Consider the following 10896-nt stretch of genomic DNA (forward strand, 5'->3'; position numbering starts at 1 on the left):
CTGAAGATTTTAAGGCAAGTTTCCAGGGGTTATAAAGTGAAAGCAATGTGTAATGAAATAATTTACAAGATCCCTCTGGAATTCTTGCAGATCGTTATTCTGACGTCCTGAAATAGGACGATAATAGGATAGAAATATCTCAATTCAATTTAAATTAAAAGTTATATAAATGTGCTTCACAATCTTCCCTGGTGCTTCTCAAACTCTCAACTGCTGAACAGTGCATCATTTTTTTAAGATAAACTTTAGGTATAAGCGTCAAACGACGGATTTAATTGATAGACATCAATCGATGATAATGATATGAGTCACTGATTCTACCTGGTCACATGCAATACTTTCATTTGATTTTGGTTCATCATTATTCATTGTACTCTTCATCATATTCTTCAATCTTTTCATTCATGTTGTTTATTTGATCCTTTATTCATTTATTTCTGTTTAGTAGTTCAGTTATGTAGTTAGTCTAATAAATATTTTATTTATAAATAACTCGATCATTTGATCTGTGTGTATATGAAATAATAGGTTCCTGTACACCATGACAAGAACTCTGTAGCAAATTAAAAATATTTAATTGATTAATTTCAAATGTTTAAGTTGTTCCTTTTTTCCAAAATTGGGTGACATCCAAAATTAAAGCTTATTTCAAATTTTGTTGGTTAAACTAATGGCGGCTTATGGCTGAGCACAATCATACTTTTATAAATTATAATTTAATTATTAATATTCTTTACATATATTGGTATTAATCAATTATTATTTATTAAAACTGCTACCAGTGACAATTATACATGTTTTATCTATCAACACAATCAAATGTCTTCATACCTCTTTGGTAAAACTGTGGCCAGAGGAGTTTTCCACCTGAGCCTTTGTGTACATTCTGCCTCTTAAGACACTTTCAACGGAGTTGATGAAACTGGACTTTCCAGCTCCAACCGGTCCATGAAGAAGAATCCTGAGCTGCCGGCCTTCAGTCTGAGGTTCATAGTCCTTTACATACTGCAGAGCGCTCTGTTTGTCTCTGCTCAGGGAGGGAAACATCACATTACAGTATATAGGTTAAAAGGTTATCAGACAACATCTGGGTAGTTAATAAGAATCAAGGAAACAAACAGAAAAAAACAAGTCCATCACCACAAATGCATCTGTGAAACATTTGTTGAAAATGGTCACATGAAGGTGCAGAAACACTCACCCCTACTTAATTTCCCCCCATAGTTCTCTGAGAACTGATAAATGCATGACACATATTCAGTTAAGATAAAAGATTGTCAAAAATACAGTCATTGTGTAACACTGCATTTTTCTGTTTCCTGAAGGCTCTTGTAATGCTTTTGGTTTGGAGAGTTGTGCTCCCATGGCTGGAGAATATAAACAGTTACTCAACCAAACTGTATTAGAACAAATATTAAATCAATAAAAAAACAGCAGCACAAAATTCTGTTTCAATCTAATCCAACTTTAATCTAAGTAAAACAAATCATACTCAACAGACAAAAGTCAATATCAATACGCTTTTTAAAATACAATTAATTAAGTTATTACAATGATCATATTTTGTTTATTGTATCCCCAAAAGGGAAAAAGGGAAAAATATAAAATGTAATTATCGTTCTAAGATTATAGAAACTTCATACCTGGTTGGTTGTACTGGAATCAAGAGATTATAAACCTTTCACCAACCGTAGTTATTCACCAACTCCTTTGGTGGCCAGAGTTTTTGCCCTAAGAGGCTAAAAGTTTGCGAGGTTATCAATTAGAGCGTCAGTGTCATTTTTTAATTCATCTCTGCATTGTAGTTATTCACAGGGAGGATAAAATTCATGGGAATACTCACTTCTTCACTGACCATTCCCATCTTCATTTAAAATTCACAACATCTAGATCCACAGAATGTGGAGAGCACCATTAAACTATAATCCATCTCAACCTCAATAAATGACTCATATTAATACACCGTAGTCTGTAGCGTGGTGCTCCTGTACACATTCCTTACCTCATACGTTTAGATGAGAAGAGTACCTGCAAGAACAAAACACTAAAATGTGAGAACTACAAAATAACGTTGGTGTCATCAAGCCCAAAGTGGAAAAGAATTAACATGATTTTTTCACCTTTCACGTATTGCCTCCACAACTTATTTTTTCAGTGATGTACTCAGCAGTGTGTGTATCTCTTGTTCTGTTAGCGGTTATCCAAACAGATCGTACAAAACAAAAGTAATCAAACCAGTGATGTACTCAACCAATGAAGCATTGTGTCATGCAATCTTCACAAAGACAAAATTAAATTCACCAAGCTGTCTGCCCATGTAGCAGGGGCTGAGATGCTACGATGTACCCAGCAGTGTGTACTGATAGTTTCCTTATCTGTTAGCTATTGGCCTAACAGACCGTACAAAACAATAAAAGTGAGCCAACTAACAACCAGTGATGTACTCAACCAATGAAGCGTTGTAAAAGACTTTATCTAAACTCAAAAACAAGCAATCAACTCTTGGTCGTTGTAAAAATACATTTCATACACTTACTTAAAACAAAATTAAACTCACCAAACTGTTGCGGTGAAGTACTCAGCAGTGTGTGCCCTGCTAGTTATGTTAGCCGAACACACCATCCAAAACATTCGGGTCACAGAGTAGTGGCTGGGGTGCGGTGATGTACTCAGATATCACAAGCAGTAGTAGTCAGCAGGCACCAGAAATCAAGTATGTATAATATAAAAATAACTAAATTGTTGCTTTACTATTGTTTGCTGTTTGTTAACACCAGCAAAAGAAAACATGCTCACTGAGCATGCTCAGCAGCTTCTTCTCTGGGATCGTAGACGTAAACTTTATGGCCTCCTTCGGAATTTTTTTTTTTTTTTCAAACCATCATTTTGGATAAATCCTCCTGTTTGATTTAAAAATGAAACCAGGAGCCCAGTGAAGGTTTCAGTTCATGTTTTATTTGTTGACAGAAAATATAAACACAGTGATCATTTTTTTATCTGAAATGTGAATCCAGACTCTTCTGCTGGTTTTGGATCAATTACATTCAGATTTTTTTAAATTAATTTTGAAAAGAAAACGCTTGTGTAGTTCAAAGACGATACATCCTCACCCATTTAAAGTATTTTCCTTTTTATTATTGCTCAGTGAGGTAATGACATTAATATGGAGTTTATTCTGAATTAAATAAATAAATAGCATCCAGGAATTTGCTTGTTAATCCCTCAAACTCCCAAAATGAACTCAGTCTATTTGTTTTGATTCAATCAATATATACTTGTAAGACATTGTTCACCTGTGTAGCCCTTGTTAGTTATTTTTTGTTTCTTTAGCAGGAGCTGTTAACCTGTTAAAGGTTGTTTTTAAGCTCTCTTTGTGGAGTCTCTTTTGAGCCAAATGTGTCCCACATCTACGACTTGAAATGATTTACTTTTGTAACTTAGTTCAGGAGAACATAACCTGACATGACGTGGAGAGGAAACAAATAAGAATAAACACGTGTGAGCTGTAGATAAACAGATTACAACACGTTGTGATAAAAATAAACAAGTCAAATTAAAATGAAAAACATTCAAGTGCTCCGTCTTCGGGATGAGAAAACGTTGTGACCTCTGTGACCTCTGAGAGTGATTTATAACTCATCATCAAAACGGTCCAGTAGTCCGTCCACCAAATAAAAAGCATGTTTTTCAAACCACGTAGGGGTGAGCTTGGAATCCAGAGCAGATTCTGGTCTTTGTTTTCTTCTTGCCTCATGCTTTGAGTTAAAAAACGTGTTTTCCAGCTGCATGAATGCTTGAATGCTTCACCGACAGCGACGCTGACGAATCCACTATTTTCTCTCTTTTTTTTTGCAGGTTTTCCTGAGAGGCAGCGTGGGCGTTCAGCTCAGAGTTGGCAGGTTTGATTGACAGCTCACCTCACAGGTTAGAGGACCGCCCATTGACGCCATCAGAGCTGTGGGTGACATACAGCCGAGGGAGGCTGGTGGAGAGTGTGTGTGTGTGTGTGTGTGTGTGTGTGTGTGTGTGTGTGTGTGTGTGTGTGTGTGTGTGTGTGTGTGTGTGTGTGTGTGTGTGTGTGTGTGTGTGTGTGTGTGTGTGTGTGTGTGTGTGTGTGTGTGTGTGTGTGTGTGTGTGTGTGTGTGTGTGTGTGTGTGTGTGTGTGTGTGTGTGTGTGTGTGTGTGTGTGTGTGTGTGTGTGTGTGTGTGTGTGTGTGTGTGTGTGTGTGTGTGTGTGTGTGTGTGTGTGTGTGTGTGTGTGTGTGTGTGTGTGTGTGTGCTGTGTGCTGTGTGCATCCAACCGTGGTGAGAGGATAATGGGAAAGCAAAGAGCATCATTACCTCTCTCCATTCTGCCCCCCCGCCCCCAGAACTGCTGAGAAAAGACGGACTGGCCGTCGCTGCGTTGGCGCTTTGGATCTGGACTTTCTGTGTTTTTAGTCTCTCACTACGTTTAAGCTGCAGACGCCTAAAGCAGAGAGATTCTCAGAGCCGGCCCAAAGCAGAACAAAAACACTTTTGACATAATTCAAGATACACTTAAGAATTTTCCAGAGTATTTTTTGAAAGGAAGAAACTTTACTTCTGTATTATCGAGTTTTTCTTTGTGACATAAATGATTATTATTCTGTGTTATTATGTTTGTTGTCCTTTGTATGACTTCTTTACTTAGACTCACTTAAAATAACCTTTGTTGGTTGTAAAAGATCAAATTTTGGATGAACAAAATTAGTTTAAAGTTTTAATGTCTAATGTTTCTGTGTTTTTGTTTGTGTACTTACCATAAAGAGACCTCTACAGAACATGTGATGTTTGAAAGATTCAAGCTGCAACAAATCCAGTTAAATATGAAACATATTGATTTTAAAACGCTCCGCTTCATAACAGTGCTAATTTTTACAAGAATTTAAAATTCAGTTTTAGTCTTTTACTCAAATTTGTAGTTTGTTTAAAGTCATTATTTGTTTGTTTTAGTAAAGTTTAATCAGCAGGACTCCGTTTTGATTTTAGTTTAATATCAGTAAATGTTTTAGTGATCATTTTCTCTGATAGTTTTATGATACTTTAATTGGTTTTCTCCTGGCTGTAAAATAATCCAATAAACATACTTTAATCTAAGTGTGACGTCATAAATGATGAATGTTACGGATTTACGGTACTTCAGACGTGTCAGAAAACGATCATTGAGAATGTTTATTACCTGAATAAACTGACTTTTTAAATATTAAGAGATCTGCTGTTAAATCTGGGGAGTAGAACTCTTATTTAATAAATCAGCAGTTCTTAAAATATGTAAACTGCATCGTTACCTGATCATTTTCTGAGTCTATATTACTGTTTTATGAATGTTTAGTCGCTGTTTCCTCACTTTACTTGTGTCAGGTGATAGAACAGACCGTAAAAACATTTTTAAAGTCCAAACGCCAACAAATATGAATTGACAAAGAATATTTCGTGAAATAAAAACATTTTGTGAATTTTGGAAATGATGCATCGATCATTTTTGTTAAATGAACACGGATTACATCAGGTGTTACAGAAGACTTTAAAACGTACTTACGATAAAACCCATTTTTTGTGCTTTTCTGTAATTTCTTTCATAAATTAAATCTCTACGATGCATGTTTTGTTTTGTTTCTTTTTATTAGTTTGGGTTTAATCCTGCTCAAAGCCCCAGAATGCTTTGGGTCGGCTCTGTTTCAGAAGGCAGACTATGATGGAGAAAGATGCTTTTTAATGTTTAACCAAAGTTCTCTCTTTTTTTTAAATAATCAGCTCTTTTTTTTTTCAGTCCTTTGGTTTGAGGAAGCTGCTGCAGTTTTTTTTAAAGGATTTACAGAGTTTGTTGGCTGTGCAGTTTTTAAAGCTCTTTTCCTCACAGAGGTCCTGTTCTCTGTGTTCCGTTCGGCTGAATCCACAATCTGTCCAACATTTGGTAATTACCCCCCCCCCCCCTCACTGGGTGAGCCTCGCCTGAAAAGCTCCACATTCCCCGTCCCGTCCGTTGCGGACTAAACGTACTCCTGCAGGCTGTAGCTGTCCTTGATGTCCTTCGGAGGGGGTTTGGAGGGAGACGGGTGGAGCTTCTGGTTCCGCTCAGCTTCTGGAGGTTTCTGCTGCTTCACTTTGTCCATCTGCAGCCGAACCGTCTTGTTTGGCCTGTTTTTGGGCGGAACGCGCTCCGTCTGCAGCTCCCGCCTCCGCTGATCTCCTCTGTGCGGCGCTGCTCGGTCAGGATCATCGGGGGACGGGTAGTCCGGCCGTCCGGTTCTCTTCCCCGGACAGGACAGACAGAAGATGACGCCTCCAGCCAGGAGGAAGCCGGCCGACAGGAAGGTCACGCACAGAGCTCCACCCGGCTGGTACTTGCTGCTGTCCGGCAGGTCCGTGGTCAGGAAGGCGGTGATGACCTCGTTGGTGTACCAGGACGCCGGGACGAGGCACAGGAAGCTGGCCAGGATGAAGCACCCCCGCCGCGATGGCTGTGTGCCCCTTCGCCCGGTGGCTGCCCCCCAGCGGGTACATTTAAGCCCCAGGGCGGCGAGGCAGAGCCCGAACGACGCCACCAGGCAGGACAGAACCATGGCGGCCCGCGTGGTCTGCAGGTACGCCGGCAGCAACAGCACCGAGTTCTTCACGGTGCAGCTGAAGACGCCGGAGCTGTACCAGACGCAGTCCATCCACAGACCCTGCATCTGAGAGATGGGGGTCATGATGGAGGACCAGGCGGTGACGCTCACCTTCCAGTTGGGCAGCAGGGTGGCCACGGTGGTGCCGAGGACGCCCAGGAGCGCCAGGGCGAACGCCAGGATCTGAACGGCGGTGGACAGCATGGCTCCTTACTCCCCCCAAATCCCCCCCACCGCCGCCGCCGGCCCTCCGTCAGGTCCTGACAGCAGATAATTCCTCCGCTGGGCTCCAGCGAGCTGCAACCAGAGGAGAAATGAGAATCGAAGTGAGCGTGGGAGCGTGACGGACACACAGCTGAGGCTGCTGATGGGAATGCGTTTTTTTATTATATATTTATTTCTTTTTTAAGGGGGGGCATGTGTGAGCTCGCTGAGTGGCTGCATGAGTTACTCTGCAGCTGATGTGGTGATCATTGACACTCAATTATGTCCATTTAAAGCCGCAGTCCCTCGGGTTCTCCTCTCTGCAGGAGAAACCAGGAGCTCCGTCAGAGAGAAGGTCCTCACTGGACCCTGATCTCAAACATCTGCAGCACCAGCTCAGTTACAGCGTGACGCCGGGCTCTTACCTGTGTTGTGTCTCCGGCAGCGTCTCCTGAAGTGATTCCTGAGGACGAAGCAGAGCGACGCCGTGTGAATGAAAACACAGGATGTGTTGGGTTTTAACAGCCTCCGCCCGCCGTCTCCTTGGAAACACTAAATACAGGTTCATCCCATTCTGCGTCCTGGAAAAAGAAGCACCAGGCGTCCTTTCTTTTGTTTGGTTTTTTTTCTTCGTTGCGAGTTCGCTCTGAACGGAAGAAACCTTTTGTACGAACAAAACTCACCAAAACCAGTTTTTTGGGGGGTTTCTAACCTGAAGGTCACCGGCTCTGCTGAAGGAGCCGCAGAGCAGCGTTTCTTATCTGATGAGTTGATGGCGGGGTACGACGGAGCCACTCAAACGCCGCAGAAAACGCTCCTCTTTGTCGCCTTTGAGCAGAAAAACGCAGCCGTCACCTGTTTCTGAGTGTTTTCCTTTGCACGACACCGGTTACATTTGGTTTTTCTGTCGTCCAGCTTTGAGAGAAAACACAAAAAGAGTTTTTACGAGCGCAAGAAAAAAACCAAATGATATTGAGCGTGAAGGTAGAAGCCCATTAGTGATTGTTCCTGATGATATCACGTCTCAGTCGACTGACAGCAGCATTGGTGCTTTTAAAACAATCAACGTGCTCCAGCTGGGTGGTGGTTTCGGACCTGGTTTCGGTGATAAGAACCCGCTGAGCTGTTCTGCGTCCGGCTGCAGTGTGAATCAAGGTGTCGTCGGTCATGTGACCGTGTGAAGGATCGCCCTCTGCAGCGCAGTGATAACCGCCCACCGCTCGGTCCGTCAGCCTGTTATTACCATAATCCTCCAGTCTTATCTGACCTGCACCAAACTGCACACAGTAAACACACGTTTCTCTCCCTGTGGGAAAACACCACCTTCAACACGCTGATTAATGTTGTCGTGTTCATTCAGTCACTAACAACAAATAAAAGCTCGGTACAGACAAAGTTTCCCACCAAACGATGAGCTCCTCCTGAACCACAGACGGAGTCTCTGCAGCTTTAACGGGACGGATTCCTAAAGGAGTTCTGTTGTACTGAGGAGCAGCACCGTTATTGTATGAAGTTTACACGACAACGAGACATAAAGCAGCTATTACAAAGTTATTTTACACACAAAGGCCTGAAGAAGTCAAAGCAACATTTAATGTGACGACATAGAACTAAACGCCTCTAATGATATGGTGACCTCTAACATTCATCAGGGGTCCCCGTGGGGGCCCTGAACCTCGGGTTGGGAACCTCGTATCAAGATGAAGGAATAATTGGTTCACTTACACATCATAATAAAATGTCTGCAGTGCACCAGAGCGATCACAGACCGTTTGATTCTAATCTTTTAATACACTGATACTCTGAGAGGAACAAAAGTAAATTGATTAATTAAATTAGCATTTAAAAGCTGCTTTATTCAGATGGAGCTCTGATTTTTTAAAGAAAAGAATATTAATTTACGCATTTTCAAATGCATCAGTTTATTGATTGCTCATTGTTAAAAGTTATTTTCTCCAAAACAAGAAAAACTACATAGAACACAATAAACAAGAAACCAGAAAATATATTTACTTACTTAAAAATGAGGTTTTTCTGCAAGATAATAAATGATAAGAAGCAATGTTTTAATTTTGTGTTGATGTTACAGCTTCTGCTTCTTATCATATTTAACATATACAAATAATATGTTTGGAATAAAACACACTCTGCACTTTCACTTTTTAAAAAAAGGTCACAGAAGCCTTTGTCAAATTAATTTAAATGTTACACAAAACATTTGAATTATCACCATGTGTCTTGAGGTCTGGATGAGTTCGTCACATTCTCAGCAGCTTTTTTTCTCCTTGTATTTAAATATTTTGTCATCAGTAACATTTTACAATACATTTTTTACATATTTTACAATAAGCACATTAACATGAGACATTTACTGTCATTTGTTTTTTTGTCCTTGACATCCTGACAAAAAGAATAAATGACACTTTTAAAAAGACATTAATTATAATATTGGAAGAAAGGAATCGATTTAAATAATGATCGACAATTCATTTCATTATCACGTATCCTGTTTATTAAATTGGGATTAATTGTTTATAAATGGAGAATAAATGGAGGAAAATGTTCACGAGTCTGCAGATATTTGAGAAGCTGTTTGGGATTGTTGATTGATAATTGATTAGAAATGATAATCAATATAAAACAGATCATTTCAGCTCTTTTCTCTGCGGCGTGTCCCTTTAAACCTTGTGTATAATAACTCCTGTTGTTCAGACGTTTGTCCCACATACGGAGCAGCTCGTGTTAACACCCAGCTGCTCCTGGTAGCTGATGGGAAACGAGGCGGCGGTCTATTAGGACCGGACTCTGGAGGTTTGAGACGCCTGAAGGCCTCGTCGGTCTGAAGGAACCCACGTCCTGCTGCTGCAGAGGACAAACATTTAGATTATTAATACATTATTAATATATTATTAATATATCATCATTCTGCTGTTTTACTGCAGCGGTTCTCTTGTTTCAGACTTCTCTGCTTCTTTATTCTGATTTATTTCTGTATTTATAATAATAATAGAGAAAAAGAGAAGATTTGATTTGGTGCTTGTTTTAATGATTGTTTTAAAAAAATATATTGTTTAATTTGTTAATTAATTTTTTGTCATTTTCATCATTTTTTCTATAAGAATGTTTAAGTTGTATTTATTTAATCTTTTTATTTTTTGTACGTTTGATTATTATTGTTTTTTGTTTCATTTCCATTTTTTGTAAAGAAATGTGTTAGTTTTATGTTTTTTAATCTTTTAATAGCTTTATTAAGTCACATTTTTCTTTCTTTTTTGCTTATTTGTGTCATTTCATCTTTTTGATGTTTTTTGTTTGGAAAAATATTGTTAGTTTTATTTTCTTTAAACGTTTAATTCTTTGTTTGATCTTTAATTTCTTGTTCGTTTTTTTTCATTTTCATTTTGTTGTAGTTTTTAATCTTTTATTATTTTAGTTAAATTGTTTTCTTTCTTTTTGGTTTGTTAGGGTTAGGGTTAGAGTTAGGCTTTGTGAGGCCTATTTGTGTAATTTAATCTTTTTTTATGTTTTTTTTGGAAAACACTTGTTAGTTGGATTTTGTTAAATCATATAATGTTTTTTAGAAAACAGATTCTTAATTATTTTGTTTATTCTTTGTTCGTTACTTTTTCAAATTTTTGTTTTGTAAAAAAAAAAAACGGTTAAATTTTTTTGTTCTTTTTTAATAGGCTTTGAAATTGTTTTAATTTTAATTTATTGCTTTTAGACTATTAATGTTTAATTATTCTTTCGTTTAATTATATGTTGTTTTCTGTTCTAATTATTTTTGGTTTAATCTGTGATATTTTGTTTGTTCTTTGTTAAACTTTAAATGTTTTGTTTTTCCTTTGTTTGATTATAAAGTTTTTTGTTCGTGTTTTGATTAATCTTTTGTTTGTTTGTTATTGGCGATATTTCATTTTTTTGAATGGTTTATTCTTTTGTAGGAGTGTTTTATATGATTTATTATGTCATAATCACATCTATTTGATATCTTATTATCTGAAAACTTAATAAAAACAATTTGAATAAACAAAGAAAACTAAATGTGATGTTTCTACTTCAT

The 10896-nt window shown here is 38.5% G+C and overlaps 1 pseudogene; it reads right to left on the reverse strand.

Moving 5' to 3' along the window:
* Positions 1 to 6011: 6011 nt before the first annotated feature.
* Positions 6012 to 6833, reverse strand: LOC129106849 (claudin-20-like; annotated as a pseudogene).
* Positions 6834 to 10896: the final 4063 nt, after the last annotated feature.

This window comes from Anoplopoma fimbria, chromosome 18 (genome assembly GCF_027596085.1).
Source record: "Anoplopoma fimbria isolate UVic2021 breed Golden Eagle Sablefish chromosome 18, Afim_UVic_2022, whole genome shotgun sequence".
NCBI lineage: Eukaryota > Metazoa > Chordata > Actinopteri > Perciformes > Anoplopomatidae > Anoplopoma > Anoplopoma fimbria.